This window comes from Hyla sarda, unplaced genomic scaffold (genome assembly GCF_029499605.1).
Source record: "Hyla sarda isolate aHylSar1 unplaced genomic scaffold, aHylSar1.hap1 scaffold_1385, whole genome shotgun sequence".
NCBI lineage: Eukaryota > Metazoa > Chordata > Amphibia > Anura > Hylidae > Hyla > Hyla sarda.
In genome coordinates this window covers 53,212-73,549 of record NW_026608014.1, presented here as the reverse complement: position 1 = coordinate 73,549, position 20,338 = coordinate 53,212, and the positions used below count along the sequence as shown (strand labels likewise).

At 46.0% G+C, this 20,338-nt stretch overlaps 9 non-coding genes across 9 annotated transcripts; all 9 read right to left on the bottom strand.

Annotated features, from left to right (window-relative positions):
• Positions 1-1,477: 1,477 nt before the first annotated feature.
• LOC130306621 (U2 spliceosomal RNA) lies at positions 1,478-1,668 on the bottom strand. Its single transcript, XR_008855951.1, has one exon. It is a non-coding gene; the product is annotated as a U2 spliceosomal RNA (small nuclear RNA).
• Positions 1,669-3,757: 2,089 nt separating this feature from the next.
• Positions 3,758-3,948, bottom strand: LOC130306620 (U2 spliceosomal RNA). The gene has a single exon (XR_008855950.1). It is a non-coding gene; the product is annotated as a U2 spliceosomal RNA (small nuclear RNA).
• A 2,093-nt stretch (positions 3,949-6,041) lies between these two features.
• Positions 6,042-6,232, bottom strand: LOC130306619 (U2 spliceosomal RNA). Its single transcript, XR_008855949.1, has one exon. It is a non-coding gene; the product is annotated as a U2 spliceosomal RNA (small nuclear RNA).
• Positions 6,233-8,325: 2,093 nt separating this feature from the next.
• LOC130306618 (U2 spliceosomal RNA) lies at positions 8,326-8,516 on the bottom strand. Its single transcript, XR_008855948.1, has one exon. It is a non-coding gene; the product is annotated as a U2 spliceosomal RNA (small nuclear RNA).
• Positions 8,517-10,605: 2,089 nt separating this feature from the next.
• Positions 10,606-10,796, bottom strand: LOC130306616 (U2 spliceosomal RNA). Its single transcript, XR_008855946.1, has one exon. It is a non-coding gene; the product is annotated as a U2 spliceosomal RNA (small nuclear RNA).
• Positions 10,797-12,884: 2,088 nt separating this feature from the next.
• On the bottom strand, positions 12,885-13,075 carry LOC130306615 (U2 spliceosomal RNA). Its single transcript, XR_008855945.1, has one exon. It is a non-coding gene; the product is annotated as a U2 spliceosomal RNA (small nuclear RNA).
• A 2,087-nt stretch (positions 13,076-15,162) lies between these two features.
• LOC130306614 (U2 spliceosomal RNA) lies at positions 15,163-15,353 on the bottom strand. The gene has a single exon (XR_008855944.1). It is a non-coding gene; the product is annotated as a U2 spliceosomal RNA (small nuclear RNA).
• A 2,087-nt stretch (positions 15,354-17,440) lies between these two features.
• LOC130306613 (U2 spliceosomal RNA) lies at positions 17,441-17,631 on the bottom strand. Its single transcript, XR_008855943.1, has one exon. It is a non-coding gene; the product is annotated as a U2 spliceosomal RNA (small nuclear RNA).
• A 2,101-nt stretch (positions 17,632-19,732) lies between these two features.
• Positions 19,733-19,923, bottom strand: LOC130306612 (U2 spliceosomal RNA). The gene has a single exon (XR_008855942.1). It is a non-coding gene; the product is annotated as a U2 spliceosomal RNA (small nuclear RNA).
• Positions 19,924-20,338: the final 415 nt, after the last annotated feature.

Sequence of the window (20,338 nt, the reverse complement as noted above, 5' to 3'; positions counted from 1 at the left end):
GACATCATAGCACTGTAGTTCTGAGGGTTCTAGATGGATGCAACAATCTCCTGTTGCTTCTATGAAGGCCATAATAGACGACATCACCAAACAGCTCCATAGTCACATACACAGCAAAGGAGAGATGTTGTTTACACCTAGTGATGTCAGTGGTATTGAGTGACATCACAGCACAGTGCTAAGGCTCCTGGGCCTGGACACAGCAGCGGCTGCAATATCTCAACGGAGAATACGTTTATATATATGTGTGTGTGTGCGCGTATATATATATATATATATATATATATATATATATATATATATATTTCTCCGCCGAAATCACTTTTAAACCCATTTCCACCTTTTTTTCCCTTCTCTTCCTCTTACTTTTTTTTCACGTTTTTTTACGTTTTTCTCCTTTTCGCCTCTTTTCTGGGCGTATTATTCTTCTTTTTCTTCTTTTTTTTCGTCTAATGCATACCCCATCAGTGCAGCAATGCTTATTCAATACCGCCAGCAGATGGAGACACTGGGGGATAATTTTCTAAGGATTTATACTGATTTTTCCTGTCTGAATTTGTCGCACAGAAAGTTGCAGGCCAAATATGTGTGACATTTCTGCGACTTTAGCTTCTAGAGCATTTTTACAACATTATACATAGGTGCTGAATACATAAAAAGCGACTGTTCAGCGACAGACAAGTCGCATCGGCTGAAAGTAGGCCAGAATGTCAGTCCATGTTGGAGCAGGTTTAGATACAGTCTAAAGCATAGATCTCAAAGTCTGTGCACAGAATTTAGCAAGGGCCTCGCACCTTCTGATGCATCAGGTAGGTGCACTATAGCATAGCCTAACCCTCTGTACTTTGGTCTATATTGATGCGGGACATAGACAGCCAGCTGATGACCAATCCATTAGTGCAATGGATGGCTGGAAGCATTTGTCTTTGCCTTTGCAATACCACAGAAGCAATGCATGGTCAATGTACAGCAATGACACACCTGTGTGAACAGCCAGGAGACCCCCCCATGTTATGTTACATAGTTACATAGTTAGTACGGTCGAAAAAAGACATATGTCCATCAAGTTCAACCAGGGAATTAAGGGGTAGGGGTGTGGCGCGATATTGGGGAAGGGATGAGATTTTATATTTCTTCATAAGCATTAATCTTATTTTGTCAATTAGGAACATTCAGCACCCACCCGCTATCAAGGCAGCTGCCTATCATGTCATGCCCTACCTGCACAGGTGTGCTGGCTACTCAAATGATCCAATTAAGGAGGCCATTTAGTCAGCAGCAGCAGAAGTCCTGTGCCTGGACGCTCCAACAGCGGCCAGACACAAGCAGAAGCAGCAGAAGCAGCAGCAGCACCACCTTTTGTTTTTTGGCTGCAGCAGCAGCAGCAGCAGCAGCAAGGCCCACAGGGCTGGCTAGCTGGCTAGCCAGCAAGCAGGTAGCAATGAAAGTAGGAATCTTTCTTTTTAACCCTGTAAGGGGGTGGTGCACTGTACCCGAAGATACTGCCATATCGGGTCAATGCATAGGGCGACGGAAGCAAGCTTCGAAATCGGCCCCCGTTCTCAAAAATCCATTTAATATATGGTCCCCAGATAGGGGACGTATCAGATATTAAACTGATAAGAACAGATACTACACTTGATCTTAGCCAAAAGGCCGAGAAGCGATAACCGTGAAAGGGGCGGGCCCAACAAGGTCCCCTTCATGGGCACTATCACTGCTTGCTGTCAGGGAGGCTGCCAGACAATTTTCCATGCACACTCTGGGCTGGGGGGCAGTCAACCACCAGTACACACAGCAGAACCTAAACCCATACCATTATTGCTAAGCAGCAAGACAGGGGCCCATTGCACTCCCACGGGGCCTTTTTAAATGCAATCCATAACCCGGATTTGCCAGGAACCCTTCTTACTCCTCCTACTTGCATGTGACACTGGGCTTAGGATCTGCATAGGAAACACACACACAAGCACACACCTACCTTTGTTGCCTGCAGATGCCTCCTTGGCTGTCCCCAAACGGTATCAAACCAACACCCACGGGAAGCTGTAAGCATAGAGGACATGCCTGCACCCCATTGGACTTACCTGTGTGGGTTAAATCCGGGTTATTTGACAACCTATGGCGGTGATGGTTCTGCTCAGGCAGAGCAGTGCTGATGCTCCTCATAAAGCTGTCGCTGCTGTGAAGGTTCTAGGTGACATCACAATCCCTATGGTTACATACACGACAAAGCTGGGTTGTTGTTGTTTACACTCTGCAAGGCCTGTGGAAGTGAGTGACATCATAGCACTGTAGTTCTGAGGGTTCTAGATGGATGCAACAATCTCCTGTTGCTTCTATGAAGGCCATAATAGACGACATCACCAAACAGCTCCATAGTCACATACACAGCAAAGGAGAGATGTTGTTTACACCTAGTGATGTCAGTGGTATTGAGTGACATCACAGCACAGTGCTAAGGCTCCTGGGCCTGGACACAGCAGCGGCTGCAATATCTCAACGGAGAATACGTTTATATATATGTGTGTGTGTGCGCGTATATATATATATATATATATATATATATATATATATATATATATTTCTCCGCCGAAATCACTTTTAAACCCATTTCCACCTTTTTTTCCCTTCTCTTCCTCTTACTTTTTTTTCACGTTTTTTTACGTTTTTCTCCTTTTCGCCTCTTTTCTGGGCGTATTATTCTTCTTTTTCTTCTTTTTTTTCGTCTAATGCATACCCCATCAGTGCAGCAATGCTTATTCAATACCGCCAGCAGATGGAGACACTGGGGGATAATTTTCTAAGGATTTATACTGATTTTTCCTGTCTGAATTTGTCGCACAGAAAGTTGCAGGCCAAATATGTGTGACATTTCTGCGACTTTAGCTTCTAGAGCATTTTTACAACATTATACATAGGTGCTGAATACATAAAAAGCGACTGTTCAGCGACAGACAAGTCGCATCGGCTGAAAGTAGGCCAGAATGTCAGTCCATGTTGGAGCAGGTTTAGATACAGTCTAAAGCATAGATCTCAAAGTCTGTGCACAGAATTTAGCAAGGGCCTCGCACCTTCTGATGCATCAGGTAGGTGCACTATAGCATAGCCTAACCCTCTGTACTTTGGTCTATATTGATGCGGGACATAGACAGCCAGCTGATGACCAATCCATTAGTGCAATGGATGGCTGGAAGCATTTGTCTTTGCCTTTGCAATACCACAGAAGCAATGCATGGTCAATGTACAGCAATGACACACCTGTGTGAACAGCCAGGAGACCCCCCCATGTTATGTTACATAGTTACATAGTTAGTACGGTCGAAAAAAGACATATGTCCATCAAGTTCAACCAGGGAATTAAGGGGTAGGGGTGTGGCGCGATATTGGGGAAGGGATGAGATTTTATATTTCTTCATAAGCATTAATCTTATTTTGTCAATTAGGAACATTCAGCACCCACCCGCTATCAAGGCAGCTGCCTATCATGTCATGCCCTACCTGCACAGGTGTGCTGGCTACTCAAATGATCCAATTAAGGAGGCCATTTAGTCAGCAGCAGCAGAAGTCCTGTGCCTGGACGCTCCAACAGCGGCCAGACACAAGCAGAAGCAGCAGAAGCAGCAGCAGCACCACCTTTTGTTTTTTGGCTGCAGCAGCAGCAGCAGCAGCAGCAAGGCCCACAGGGCTGGCTAGCTGGCTAGCCAGCAAGCAGGTAGCAATGAAAGTAGGAATCTTTCTTTTTAACCCTGTAAGGGGGTGGTGCACTGTACCCGAAGATACTGCCATATCGGGTCAATGCATAGGGCGACGGAAGCAAGCTTCGAAATCGGCCCCCGTTCTCAAAAATCCATTTAATATATGGTCCCCAGATAGGGGACGTATCAGATATTAAACTGATAAGAACAGATACTACACTTGATCTTAGCCAAAAGGCCGAGAAGCGATAACCGTGAAAGGGGCGGGCCCAACAAGGTCCCCTTCATGGGCACTATCACTGCTTGCTGTCAGGGAGGCTGCCAGACAATTTTCCATGCACACTCTGGGCTGGGGGGCAGTCAACCACCAGTACACACAGCAGAACCTAAACCCATACCATTATTGCTAAGCAGCAAGACAGGGGCCCATTGCACTCCCACGGGGCCTTTTTAAATGCAATCCATAACCCGGATTTGCCAGGAACCCTTCTTACTCCTCCTACTTGCATGTGACACTGGGCTTAGGATCTGCATAGGAAACACACACACAAGCACACACCTACCTTTGTTGCCTGCAGATGCCTCCTTGGCTGTCCCCAAACGGTATCAAACCAACACCCACGGGAAGCTGTAAGCATAGAGGACATGCCTGCACCCCATTGGACTTACCTGTGTGGGTTAAATCCGGGTTATTTGACAACCTATGGCGGTGATGGTTCTGCTCAGGCAGAGCAGTGCTGATGCTCCTCATAAAGCTGTCGCTGCTGTGAAGGTTCTAGGTGACATCACAATCCCTATGGTTACATACACGACAAAGCTGGGTTGTTGTTGTTTACACTCTGCAAGGCCTGTGGAAGTGAGTGACATCATAGCACTGTAGTTCTGAGGGTTCTAGATGGATGCAACAATCTCCTGTTGCTTCTATGAAGGCCATAATAGACGACATCACCAAACAGCTCCATAGTCACATACACAGCAAAGGAGAGATGTTGTTTACACCTAGTGATGTCAGTGGTATTGAGTGACATCACAGCACAGTGCTAAGGCTCCTGGGCCTGGACACAGCAGCGGCTGCAATATCTCAACGGAGAATACGTTTATATATATGTGTGTGTGTGCGCGTATATATATATATATATATATATATATATATATATATATATATATATATTTCTCCGCCGAAATCACTTTTAAACCCATTTCCACCTTTTTTTCCCTTCTCTTCCTCTTACTTTTTTTTCACGTTTTTTTACGTTTTTCTCCTTTTCGCCTCTTTTCTGGGCGTATTATTCTTCTTTTTCTTCTTTTTTTTCGTCTAATGCATACCCCATCAGTGCAGCAATGCTTATTCAATACCGCCAGCAGATGGAGACACTGGGGGATAATTTTCTAAGGATTTATACTGATTTTTCCTGTCTGAATTTGTCGCACAGAAAGTTGCAGGCCAAATATGTGTGACATTTCTGCGACTTTAGCTTCTAGAGCATTTTTACAACATTATACATAGGTGCTGAATACATAAAAAGCGACTGTTCAGCGACAGACAAGTCGCATCGGCTGAAAGTAGGCCAGAATGTCAGTCCATGTTGGAGCAGGTTTAGATACAGTCTAAAGCATAGATCTCAAAGTCTGTGCACAGAATTTAGCAAGGGCCTCGCACCTTCTGATGCATCAGGTAGGTGCACTATAGCATAGCCTAACCCTCTGTACTTTGGTCTATATTGATGCGGGACATAGACAGCCAGCTGATGACCAATCCATTAGTGCAATGGATGGCTGGAAGCATTTGTCTTTGCCTTTGCAATACCACAGAAGCAATGCATGGTCAATGTACAGCAATGACACACCTGTGTGAACAGCCAGGAGACCCCCCCATGTTATGTTACATAGTTACATAGTTAGTACGGTCGAAAAAAGACATATGTCCATCAAGTTCAACCAGGGAATTAAGGGGTAGGGGTGTGGCGCGATATTGGGGAAGGGATGAGATTTTATATTTCTTCATAAGCATTAATCTTATTTTGTCAATTAGGAACATTCAGCACCCACCCGCTATCAAGGCAGCTGCCTATCATGTCATGCCCTACCTGCACAGGTGTGCTGGCTACTCAAATGATCCAATTAAGGAGGCCATTTAGTCAGCAGCAGCAGAAGTCCTGTGCCTGGACGCTCCAACAGCGGCCAGACACAAGCAGAAGCAGCAGAAGCAGCAGCAGCACCACCTTTTGTTTTTTGGCTGCAGCAGCAGCAGCAGCAGCAGCAAGGCCCACAGGGCTGGCTAGCTGGCTAGCCAGCAAGCAGGTAGCAATGAAAGTAGGAATCTTTCTTTTTAACCCTGTAAGGGGGTGGTGCACTGTACCCGAAGATACTGCCATATCGGGTCAATGCATAGGGCGACGGAAGCAAGCTTCGAAATCGGCCCCCGTTCTCAAAAATCCATTTAATATATGGTCCCCAGATAGGGGACGTATCAGATATTAAACTGATAAGAACAGATACTACACTTGATCTTAGCCAAAAGGCCGAGAAGCGATAACCGTGAAAGGGGCGGGCCCAACAAGGTCCCCTTCATGGGCACTATCACTGCTTGCTGTCAGGGAGGCTGCCAGACAATTTTCCATGCACACTCTGGGCTGGGGGGCAGTCAACCACCAGTACACACAGCAGAACCTAAACCCATACCATTATTGCTAAGCAGCAAGACAGGGGCCCATTGCACTCCCACGGGGCCTTTTTAAATGCAATCCATAACCCGGATTTGCCAGGAACCCTTCTTACTCCTCCTACTTGCATGTGACACTGGGCTTAGGATCTGCATAGGAAACACACACACAAGCACACACCTACCTTTGTTGCCTGCAGATGCCTCCTTGGCTGTCCCCAAACGGTATCAAACCAACACCCACGGGAAGCTGTAAGCATAGAGGACATGCCTGCACCCCATTGGACTTACCTGTGTGGGTTAAATCCGGGTTATTTGACAACCTATGGCGGTGATGGTTCTGCTCAGGCAGAGCAGTGCTGATGCTCCTCATAAAGCTGTCGCTGCTGTGAAGGTTCTAGGTGACATCACAATCCCTATGGTTACATACACGACAAAGCTGGGTTGTTGTTGTTTACACTCTGCAAGGCCTGTGGAAGTGAGTGACATCATAGCACTGTAGTTCTGAGGGTTCTAGATGGATGCAACAATCTCCTGTTGCTTCTATGAAGGCCATAATAGACGACATCACCAAACAGCTCCATAGTCACATACACAGCAAAGGAGAGATGTTGTTTACACCTAGTGATGTCAGTGGTATTGAGTGACATCACAGCACAGTGCTAAGGCTCCTGGGCCTGGACACAGCAGCGGCTGCAATATCTCAACGGAGAATACGTTTATATATATGTGTGTGTGTGCGCGTATATATATATATATATATATATATATATATATATATATATATATATATTTCTCCGCTGAAATCACTTTTAAACCCATTTCCACCTTTTTTTCCCTTCTCTTCCTCTTACTTTTTTTTCACGTTTTTTTACGTTTTTCTCCTTTTCGCCTCTTTTCTGGGCGTATTATTCTTCTTTTTCTTCTTTTTTTTCGTCTAATGCATACCCCATCAGTGCAGCAATGCTTATTCAATACCGCCAGCAGATGGAGACACTGGGGGATAATTTTCTAAGGATTTATACTGATTTTTCCTGTCTGAATTTGTCGCACAGAAAGTTGCAGGCCAAATATGTGTGACATTTCTGCGACTTTAGCTTCTAGAGCATTTTTACAACATTATACATAGGTGCTGAATACATAAAAAGCGACTGTTCAGCGACAGACAAGTCGCATCGGCTGAAAGTAGGCCAGAATGTCAGTCCATGTTGGAGCAGGTTTAGATACAGTCTAAAGCATAGATCTCAAAGTCTGTGCACAGAATTTAGCAAGGGCCTCGCACCTTCTGATGCATCAGGTAGGTGCACTATAGCATAGCCTAACCCTCTGTACTTTGGTCTATATTGATGCGGGACATAGACAGCCAGCTGATGACCAATCCATTAGTGCAATGGATGGCTGGAAGCATTTGTCTTTGCCTTTGCAATACCACAGAAGCAATGCATGGTCAATGTACAGCAATGACACACCTGTGTGAACAGCCAGGAGACCCCCCCATGTTATGTTACATAGTTACATAGTTAGTACGGTCGAAAAAAGACATATGTCCATCAAGTTCAACCAGGGAATTAAGGGGTAGGGGTGTGGCGCGATATTGGGGAAGGGATGAGATTTTATATTTCTTCATAAGCATTAATCTTATTTTGTCAATTAGGAACATTCAGCACCCACCCGCTATCAAGGCAGCTGCCTATCATGTCATGCCCTACCTGCACAGGTGTGCTGGCTACTCAAATGATCCAATTAAGGAGGCCATTTAGTCAGCAGCAGCAGAAGTCCTGTGCCTGGACGCTCCAACAGCGGCCAGACACAAGCAGAAGCAGCAGAAGCAGCAGCAGCACCACCTTTTGTTTTTTGGCTGCAGCAGCAGCAGCAGCAGCAGCAAGGCCCACAGGGCTGGCTAGCTGGCTAGCCAGCAAGCAGGTAGCAATGAAAGTAGGAATCTTTCTTTTTAACCCTGTAAGGGGGTGGTGCACTGTACCCGAAGATACTGCCATATCGGGTCAATGCATAGGGCGACGGAAGCAAGCTTCGAAATCGGCCCCCGTTCTCAAAAATCCATTTAATATATGGTCCCCAGATAGGGGACGTATCAGATATTAAACTGATAAGAACAGATACTACACTTGATCTTAGCCAAAAGGCCGAGAAGCGATAACCGTGAAAGGGGCGGGCCCAACAAGGTCCCCTTCATGGGCACTATCACTGCTTGCTGTCAGGGAGGCTGCCAGACAATTTTCCATGCACACTCTGGGCTGGGGGGCAGTCAACCACCAGTACACACAGCAGAACCTAAACCCATACCATTATTGCTAAGCAGCAAGACAGGGGCCCATTGCACTCCCACGGGGCCTTTTTAAATGCAATCCATAACCCGGATTTGCCAGGAACCCTTCTTACTCCTCCTACTTGCATGTGACACTGGGCTTAGGATCTGCATAGGAAACACACACACAAGCACACACCTACCTTTGTTGCCTGCAGATGCCTCCTTGGCTGTCCCCAAACGGTATCAAACCAACACCCACGGGAAGCTGTAAGCATAGAGGACATGCCTGCACCCCATTGGACTTACCTGTGTGGGTTAAATCCGGGTTATTTGACAACCTATGGCGGTGATGGTTCTGCTCAGGCAGAGCAGTGCTGATGCTCCTCATAAAGCTGTCGCTGCTGTGAAGGTTCTAGGTGACATCACAATCCCTATGGTTACATACACGACAAAGCTGGGTTGTTGTTGTTTACACTCTGCAAGGCCTGTGGAAGTGAGTGACATCATAGCACTGTAGTTCTGAGGGTTCTAGATGGATGCAACAATCTCCTGTTGCTTCTATGAAGGCCATAATAGACGACATCACCAAACAGCTCCATAGTCACATACACAGCAAAGGAGAGATGTTGTTTACACCTAGTGATGTCAGTGGTATTGAGTGACATCACAGCACAGTGCTAAGGCTCCTGGGCCTGGACACAGCAGCGGCTGCAATATCTCAACGGAGAATACGTTTATATATATGTGTGTGTGTGCGCGTATATATATATATATATATATATATATATATATATATATATATATTTCTCCGCCGAAATCACTTTTAAACCCATTTCCACCTTTTTTTCCCTTCTCTTCCTCTTACTTTTTTTTCACGTTTTTTTACGTTTTTCTCCTTTTCGCCTCTTTTCTGGGCGTATTATTCTTCTTTTTCTTCTTTTTTTTCGTCTAATGCATACCCCATCAGTGCAGCAATGCTTATTCAATACCGCCAGCAGATGGAGACACTGGGGGATAATTTTCTAAGGATTTATACTGATTTTTCCTGTCTGAATTTGTCGCACAGAAAGTTGCAGGCCAAATATGTGTGACATTTCTGCGACTTTAGCTTCTAGAGCATTTTTACAACATTATACATAGGTGCTGAATACATAAAAAGCGACTGTTCAGCGACAGACAAGTCGCATCGGCTGAAAGTAGGCCAGAATGTCAGTCCATGTTGGAGCAGGTTTAGATACAGTCTAAAGCATAGATCTCAAAGTCTGTGCACAGAATTTAGCAAGGGCCTCGCACCTTCTGATGCATCAGGTAGGTGCACTATAGCATAGCCTAACCCTCTGTACTTTGGTCTATATTGATGCGGGACATAGACAGCCAGCTGATGACCAATCCATTAGTGCAATGGATGGCTGGAAGCATTTGTCTTTGCCTTTGCAATACCACAGAAGCAATGCATGGTCAATGTACAGCAATGACACACCTGTGTGAACAGCCAGGAGACCCCCCCATGTTATGTTACATAGTTACATAGTTAGTACGGTCGAAAAAAGACATATGTCCATCAAGTTCAACCAGGGAATTAAGGGGTAGGGGTGTGGCGCGATATTGGGGAAGGGATGAGATTTTATATTTCTTCATAAGCATTAATCTTATTTTGTCAATTAGGAACATTCAGCACCCACCCGCTATCAAGGCAGCTGCCTATCATGTCATGCCCTACCTGCACAGGTGTGCTGGCTACTCAAATGATCCAATTAAGGAGGCCATTTAGTCAGCAGCAGCAGAAGTCCTGTGCCTGGACGCTCCAACAGCGGCCAGACACAAGCAGAAGCAGCAGAAGCAGCAGCAGCACCACCTTTTGTTTTTTGGCTGCAGCAGCAGCAGCAGCAGCAGCAAGGCCCACAGGGCTGGCTAGCTGGCTAGCCAGCAAGCAGGTAGCAATGAAAGTAGGAATCTTTCTTTTTAACCCTGTAAGGGGGTGGTGCACTGTACCCGAAGATACTGCCATATCGGGTCAATGCATAGGGCGACGGAAGCAAGCTTCGAAATCGGCCCCCGTTCTCAAAAATCCATTTAATATATGGTCCCCAGATAGGGGACGTATCAGATATTAAACTGATAAGAACAGATACTACACTTGATCTTAGCCAAAAGGCCGAGAAGCGATAACCGTGAAAGGGGCGGGCCCAACAAGGTCCCCTTCATGGGCACTATCACTGCTTGCTGTCAGGGAGGCTGCCAGACAATTTTCCATGCACACTCTGGGCTGGGGGGCAGTCAACCACCAGTACACACAGCAGAACCTAAACCCATACCATTATTGCTAAGCAGCAAGACAGGGGCCCATTGCACTCCCACGGGGCCTTTTTAAATGCAATCCATAACCCGGATTTGCCAGGAACCCTTCTTACTCCTCCTACTTGCATGTGACACTGGGCTTAGGATCTGCATAGGAAACACACACACAAGCACACACCTACCTTTGTTGCCTGCAGATGCCTCCTTGGCTGTCCCCAAACGGTATCAAACCAACACCCACGGGAAGCTGTAAGCATAGAGGACATGCCTGCACCCCATTGGACTTACCTGTGTGGGTTAAATCCGGGTTATTTGACAACCTATGGCGGTGATGTTCTGCTCAGGCAGAGCAGTGCTGATGCTCCTCATAAAGCTGTCGCTGCTGTGAAGGTTCTAGGTGACATCACAATCCCTATGGTTACATACACGACAAAGCTGGGTTGTTGTTGTTTACACTCTGCAAGGCCTGTGGAAGTGAGTGACATCATAGCACTGTAGTTCTGAGGGTTCTAGATGGATGCAACAATCTCCTGTTGCTTCTATGAAGGCCATAATAGACGACATCACCAAACAGCTCCATAGTCACATACACAGCAAAGGAGAGATGTTGTTTACACCTAGTGATGTCAGTGGTATTGAGTGACATCACAGCACAGTGCTAAGGCTCCTGGGCCTGGACACAGCAGCGGCTGCAATATCTCAACGGAGAATACGTTTATATATATGTGTGTGTGTGCGCGTATATATATATATATATATATATATATATATATATATATATATATTTCTCCGCCGAAATCACTTTTAAACCCATTTCCACCTTTTTTTCCCTTCTCTTCCTCTTACTTTTTTTTCACGTTTTTTTACGTTTTTCTCCTTTTCGCCTCTTTTCTGGGCGTATTATTCTTCTTTTTCTTCTTTTTTTTCGTCTAATGCATACCCCATCAGTGCAGCAATGCTTATTCAATACCGCCAGCAGATGGAGACACTGGGGGATAATTTTCTAAGGATTTATACTGATTTTTCCTGTCTGAATTTGTCGCACAGAAAGTTGCAGGCCAAATATGTGTGACATTTCTGCGACTTTAGCTTCTAGAGCATTTTTACAACATTATACATAGGTGCTGAATACATAAAAAGCGACTGTTCAGCGACAGACAAGTCGCATCGGCTGAAAGTAGGCCAGAATGTCAGTCCATGTTGGAGCAGGTTTAGATACAGTCTAAAGCATAGATCTCAAAGTCTGTGCACAGAATTTAGCAAGGGCCTCGCACCTTCTGATGCATCAGGTAGGTGCACTATAGCATAGCCTAACCCTCTGTACTTTGGTCTATATTGATGCGGGACATAGACAGCCAGCTGATGACCAATCCATTAGTGCAATGGATGGCTGGAAGCATTTGTCTTTGCCTTTGCAATACCACAGAAGCAATGCATGGTCAATGTACAGCAATGACACACCTGTGTGAACAGCCAGGAGACCCCCCCATGTTATGTTACATAGTTACATAGTTAGTACGGTCGAAAAAAGACATATGTCCATCAAGTTCAACCAGGGAATTAAGGGGTAGGGGTGTGGCGCGATATTGGGGAAGGGATGAGATTTTATATTTCTTCATAAGCATTAATCTTATTTTGTCAATTAGGAACATTCAGCACCCACCCGCTATCAAGGCAGCTGCCTATCATGTCATGCCCTACCTGCACAGGTGTGCTGGCTACTCAAATGATCCAATTAAGGAGGCCATTTAGTCAGCAGCAGCAGAAGTCCTGTGCCTGGACGCTCCAACAGCGGCCAGACACAAGCAGAAGCAGCAGAAGCAGCAGCAGCACCACCTTTTGTTTTTTGGCTGCAGCAGCAGCAGCAGCAGCAGCAAGGCCCACAGGGCTGGCTAGCTGGCTAGCCAGCAAGCAGGTAGCAATGAAAGTAGGAATCTTTCTTTTTAACCCTGTAAGGGGGTGGTGCACTGTACCCGAAGATACTGCCATATCGGGTCAATGCATAGGGCGACGGAAGCAAGCTTCGAAATCGGCCCCCGTTCTCAAAAATCCATTTAATATATGGTCCCCAGATAGGGGACGTATCAGATATTAAACTGATAAGAACAGATACTACACTTGATCTTAGCCAAAAGGCCGAGAAGCGATAACCGTGAAAGGGGCGGGCCCAACAAGGTCCCCTTCATGGGCACTATCACTGCTTGCTGTCAGGGAGGCTGCCAGACAATTTTCCATGCACACTCTGGGCTGGGGGGCAGTCAACCACCAGTACACACAGCAGAACCTAAACCCATACCATTATTGCTAAGCAGCAAGACAGGGGCCCATTGCACTCCCACGGGGCCTTTTTAAATGCAATCCATAACCCGGATTTGCCAGGAACCCTTCTTACTCCTCCTACTTGCATGTGACACTGGGCTTAGGATCTGCATAGGAAACACACACACAAGCACACACCTACCTTTGTTGCCTGCAGATGCCTCCTTGGCTGTCCCCAAACGGTATCAAACCAACACCCACGGGAAGCTGTAAGCATAGAGGACATGCCTGCACCCCATTGGACTTACCTGTGTGGGTTAAATCCGGGTTATTTGACAACCTATGGCGGTGATGGTTCTGCTCAGGCAGAGCAGTGCTGATGCTCCTCATAAAGCTGTCGCTGCTGTGAAGGTTCTAGGTGACATCACAATCCCTATGGTTACATACACGACAAAGCTGGGTTGTTGTTGTTTACACTCTGCAAGGCCTGTGGAAGTGAGTGACATCATAGCACTGTAGTTCTGAGGGTTCTAGATGGATGCAACAATCTCCTGTTGCTTCTATGAAGGCCATAATAGACGACATCACCAAACAGCTCCATAGTCACATACACAGCAAAGGAGAGATGTTGTTTACACCTAGTGATGTCAGTGGTATTGAGTGACATCACAGCACAGTGCTAAGGCTCCTGGGCCTGGACACAGCAGCGGCTGCAATATCTCAACGGAGAATACGTTTATATATATGTGTGTGTGTGCGCGTATATATATATATATATATATATATATATATATATATATATATTTCTCCGCCGAAATCACTTTTAAACCCATTTCCACCTTTTTTTCCCTTCTCTTCCTCTTACTTTTTTTTCACGTTTTTTTACGTTTTTCTCCTTTTCGCCTCTTTTCTGGGCGTATTATTCTTCTTTTTCTTCTTTTTTTTCGTCTAATGCATACCCCATCAGTGCAGCAATGCTTATTCAATACCGCCAGCAGATGGAGACACTGGGGGATAATTTTCTAAGGATTTATACTGATTTTTCCTGTCTGAATTTGTCGCACAGAAAGTTGCAGGCCAAATATGTGTGACATTTCTGCGACTTTAGCTTCTAGAGCATTTTTACAACATTATACATAGGTGCTGAATACATAAAAAGCGACTGTTCAGCGACAGACAAGTCGCATCGGCTGAAAGTAGGCCAGAATGTCAGTCCATGTTGGAGCAGGTTTAGATACAGTCTAAAGCATAGATCTCAAAGTCTGTGCACAGAATTTAGCAAGGGCCTCGCACCTTCTGATGCATCAGGTAGGTGCACTATAGCATAGCCTAACCCTCTGTACTTTGGTCTATATTGATGCGGGACATAGACAGCCAGCTGATGACCAATCCATTAGTGCAATGGATGGCTGGAAGCATTTGTCTTTGCCTTTGCAATACCACAGAAGCAATGCATGGTCAATGTACAGCAATGACACACCTGTGTGAACAGCCAGGAGACCCCCCCATGTTATGTTACATAGTTACATAGTTAGTACGGTCGAAAAAAGACATATGTCCATCAAGTTCAACCAGGGAATTAAGGGGTAGGGGTGTGGCGCGATATTGGGGAAGGGATGAGATTTTATATTTCTTCATAAGCATTAATCTTATTTTGTCAATTAGGAACATTCAGCACCCACCCGCTATCAAGGCAGCTGCCTATCATGTCATGCCCTACCTGCACAGGTGTGCTGGCTACTCAAATGATCCAATTAAGGAGGCCATTTAGTCAGCAGCAGCAGAAGTCCTGTGCCTGGACGCTCCAACAGCGGCCAGACACAAGCAGAAGCAGCAGAAGCAGCAGCAGCACCACCTTTTGTTTTTTGGCTGCAGCAGCAGCAGCAGCAGCAGCAAGGCCCACAGGGCTGGCTAGCTGGCTAGCCAGCAAGCAGGTAGCAATGAAAGTAGGAATCTTTCTTTTTAACCCTGTAAGGGGGTGGTGCACTGTACCCGAAGATACTGCCATATCGGGTCAATGCATAGGGCGACGGAAGCAAGCTTCGAAATCGGCCCCCGTTCTCAAAAATCCATTTAATATATGGTCCCCAGATAGGGGACGTATCAGATATTAAACTGATAAGAACAGATACTACACTTGATCTTAGCCAAAAGGCCGAGAAGCGATAACCGTGAAAGGGGCGGGCCCAACAAGGTCCCCTTCATGGGCACTATCACTGCTTGCTGTCAGGGAGGCTGCCAGACAATTTTCCATGCACACTCTGGGCTGGGGGGCAGTCAACCACCAGTACACACAGCAGAACCTAAACCCATACCATTATTGCTAAGCAGCAAGACAGGGGCCCATTGCACTCCCACGGGGCCTTTTTAAATGCAATCCATAACCCGGATTTGCCAGGAACCCTTCTTACTCCTCCTACTTGCATGTGACACTGGGCTTAGGATCTGCATAGGAAACACACACACAAGCACACACCTACCTTTGTTGCCTGCAGATGCCTCCTTGGCTGTCCCCAAACGGTATCAAACCAACACCCACGGGAAGCTGTAAGCATAGAGGACATGCCTGCACCCCATTGGACTTACCTGTGTGGGTTAAATCCGGGTTATTTGACAACCTATGGCGGTGATGGTTCTGCTCAGGCAGAGCAGTGCTGATGCTCCTCATAAAGCTGTCGCTGCTGTGAAGGTTCTAGGTGACATCACAATCCCTATGGTTACATACACGACAAAGCTGGGTTGTTGTTGTTTACACTCTGCAAGGCCTGTGGAAGTGAGTGACATCATAGCACTGTAGTTCTGAGGGTTCTAGATGGATGCAACAATCTCCTGTTGCTTCTATGAAGGCCATAATAGACGACATCACCAAACAGCTCCATAGTCACATACACAGCAAAGGAGAGATGTTGTTTACACCTAGTGATGTCAGTGGTATTGAGTGACATCACAGCACAGTGCTAAGGCTCCTGGGCCTGGACACAGCAGCGGCTGCAATATCTCAACGGAGAATACGTTTATATATATGTGTGTGTGTGCGCGTATATATATATATATATATATATATATATATATATATATATATTTCTCCGCCGAAATCACTTTTAAACCCATTTCCACCTTTTTTTCCCTTCTCTTCCTCTTACTTTTTTTTCACGTTTTTTTACGTTTTTCTCCTTTTCGCCTCTTTTCTGGGCGTATTATTCTTCTTTTTCTTCTTTTTTTTCGTCTAATGCATACCCCATCAGTGCAGCAATGCTTATTCAATACCGCCAGCAGATGGAGACACTGGGGGATAATTTTCTAAGGATTTATACTGATTTTTCCTGTCTGAATTTGTCGCACAGAAAGTTGCAGGCCAAATATGTGTGACATTTCTGCGACTTTAGCTTCTAGAGCATTTTTACAACATTATACATAGGTGCTGAATACATAAAAAGCGACTGTTCAGCGACAGACAAGTCGCATCGGCTGAAAGTAGGCCAGAATGTCAGTCCATGTTGGAGCAGGTTTAGATACAGTCTAAAGCATAGATCTCAAAGTCTGTGCACAGAATTTAGCAAGGGCCTCGCACCTTCTGATGCATCAGGTAGGTGCACTATAGCATAGCCTAACCCTCTGTACTTTGGTCTATATTGATGCGGGACATAGACAGCCAGCTGATGACCAATCCATTAGTGCAATGGATGGCTGGAAGCATTTGTCTTTGCCTTTGCAATACCACAGAAGCAATGCATGGTCAATGTACAGCAATGACACACCTGTGTGAACAGCCAGGAGACCCCCCCATGTTATGTTACATAGTTACATAGTTAGTACGGTCGAAAAAAGACATATGTCCATCAAGTTCAACCAGGGAATTAAGGGGTAGGGGTGTGGCGCGATATTGGGGAAGGGATGAGATTTTATATTTCTTCATAAGCATTAATCTTATTTTGTCAATTAGGAACATTCAGCACCCACCCGCTATCAAGGCAGCTGCCTATCATGTCATGCCCTACCTGCACAGGTGTGCTGGCTACTCAAATGATCCAATTAAGGAGGCCATTTAGTCAGCAGCAGCAGAAGTCCTGTGCCTGGACGCTCCAACAGCGGCCAGACACAAGCAGAAGCAGCAGAAGCAGCAGCAGCACCACCTTTTGTTTTTTGGCTGCAGCAGCAGCAGCAGCAGCAGCAAGGCCCACAGGGCTGGCTAGCTGGCTAGCCAGCAAGCAGGTAGCAATGAAAGTAGGAATCTTTCTTTTTAACCCTGTAAGGGGGTGGTGCACTGTACCCGAAGATACTGCCATATCGGGTCAATGCATAGGGCGACGGAAGCAAGCTTCGAAATCGGCCCCCGTTCTCAAAAATCCATTTAATATATGGTCCCCAGATAGGGGACGTATCAGATATTAAACTGATAAGAACAGATACTACACTTGATCTTAGCCAAAAGGCCGAGAAGCGATAACCGTGAAAGGGGCGGGCCCAACAAGGTCCCCTTCATGGGCACTATCACTGCTTGCTGTCAGGGAGGCTGCCAGACAATTTTCCATGCACACTCTGGGCTGGGGGGCAGTCAACCACCAGTACACACAGCAGAACCTAAACCCATACCATTATTGCTAAGCAGCAAGACAGGGGCCCATTGCACTCCCACGGGGCCTTTTTAAATGCAATCCATAACCCGGATTTGCCAGGAACCCTTCTTACTCCTCCTACTTGCATGTGACACTGGGCTTAGGATCTGCATAGGAAACACACACACAAGCACACACCTACCTTTGTTGCCTGCAGATGCCTCCTTGGCTGTCCCCAAACGGTATCAAACCAACACCCACGGGAAGCTGTAAGCATAGAGGACATGCCTGCACCCCATTGGACTTACCTGTGTGGGTTAAATCCGGGTTATTTGACAACCTATGGCGGTGATGGTTCTGCTCAGGCAGAGCAGTGCTGATGCTCCTCATAAAGCTGTCGCTGCTGTGAAGGTTCTAGGTGACATCACAATCCCTATGGTTACATACACGACAAAGCTGGGTTGTTGTTGTTTACACTCTGCAAGGCCTGTGGAAGTGAGTGACATCATAGCACTGTAGTTCTGAGGGTTCTAGATGGATGCAACAATCTCCTGTTGCTTCTATGAAGGCCATAATAGACGACATCACCAAACAGCTCCATAGTCACATACACAGCAAAGGAGAGATGTTGTTTACACCTAGTGATGTCAGTGGTATTGAGTGACATCACAGCACAGTGCTAAGGCTCCTGGGCCTGGACACAGCAGCGGCTGCAATATCTCAACGGAGAATACGTTTATATATATGTGTGTGTGTGCGCGTATATATATATATATATATATATATATATATATATATATATATATATATATATATATTTCTCCGCCGAAATCACTTTTAAACCCATTTCCACCTTTTTTTCCCTTCTCTTCCTCTTACTTTTTTTTCACGTTTTTTTACGTTTTTCTCCTTTTCGCCTCTTTTCTGGGCGTATTATTCTTCTTTTTCTTCTTTTTTTTCGTCTAATGCATACCCCATCAGTGCAGCAATGCTTATTCAATACCGCCAGCAGATGGAGACACTGGGGGATAATTTTCTAAGGATTTATACTGATTTTTCCTGTCTGAATTTGTCGCACAGAAAGTTGCAGGCCAAATATGTGTGACATTTCTGCGACTTTAGCTTCTAGAGCATTTTTACAACATTATACATAGGTGCTGAATACATAAAAAGCGACTGTTCAGCGACAGACAAGTCGCATCGGCTGAAAGTAGGCCAGAATGTCAGTCCATGTTGGAGCAGGTTTAGATACAGTCTAAAGCATAGATCTCAAAGTCTGTGCACAGAATTTAGCAAGGGCCTCGCACCTTCTGATGCATCAGGTAGGTGCACTATAGCATAGCCTAACCCTCTGTACTTTGGTCTATATTGATGCGGGACATAGACAGCCAGCTGATGACCAATCCATTAGTGCAATGGATGGCTGGAAGCATTTGTCTTTGCCTTTGCAATACCACAGAAGCAATGCATGGTCAATGTACAGCAATGACACACCTGTGTGAACAGCCAGGAGACCCCCCCATGTTATGTTACATAGTTACATAGTTAGTACGGTCGAAAAAAGACATATGTCCATCAAGTTCAACCAGGGAATTAAGGGGTAGGGGTGTGGCGCGATATTGGGGAAGGGATGATATTTTATATTTCTTCATAAGCATTAATCTTATTTTGTCAATTAGGAACATTCAGCACCCACCCGCTATCAAGGCAGCTGCCTATCATGTCATGCCCTACCTGCACAGGTGTGCTGGCTACTCAAATGATCCAATTAAGGAGGCCATTTAGTCAGCAGCAGCAGAAGTCCTGTGCCTGGACGCTCCAACAGCGGCCAGACACAAGCAGAAGCAGCAGAAGCAGCAGCAGCACCACCTTTTGTTTTTTGGCTGCAGCAGCAGCAGCAGCAGCAGCAAGGCCCACAGGGCTGGCTAGCTGGCTAGCCAGCAAGCAGGTAGCAATGAAAGTAGGAATCTTTCTTTTTAACCCTGTAAGGGGGTGGTGCACTGTACCCGAAGATACTGCCATATCGGGTCAATGCATAGGGCGACGGAAGCAAGCTTCGAAATCGGCCCCCGTTCTCAAAAATCCATTTAATATATGGTCCCCAGATAGGGGACGTATCAGATATTAAACTGATAAGAACAGATACTACACTTGATCTTAGCCAAAAGGCCGAGAAGCGATAACCGTGAAAGGGGCGGGCCCAACAAGGTCCCCTTCATGGGCACTATCACTGCTTGCTGTCAGGGAGGCTGCCAGACAATTTTCCATGCACACTCTGGGCTGGGGGGCAGTCAACCACCAGTACACACAGCAGAACCTAAACCCATACCATTATTGCTAAGCAGCAAGACAGGGGCCCATTGCACTCCCACGGGGCCTTTTTAAATGCAATCCATAACCCGGATTTGCCAGGAACCCTTCTTACTCCTCCTACTTGCATGTGACACTGGGCTTAGGATCTGCATAGGAAACACACACACAAGCACACACCTACCTTTGTTGCCTGCAGATGCCTCCTTGGCTGTCCCCAAACGGTATCAAACCAACACCCACGGGAAGCTGTAAGCATAGAGGACATGCCTGCACCCCATTGGAC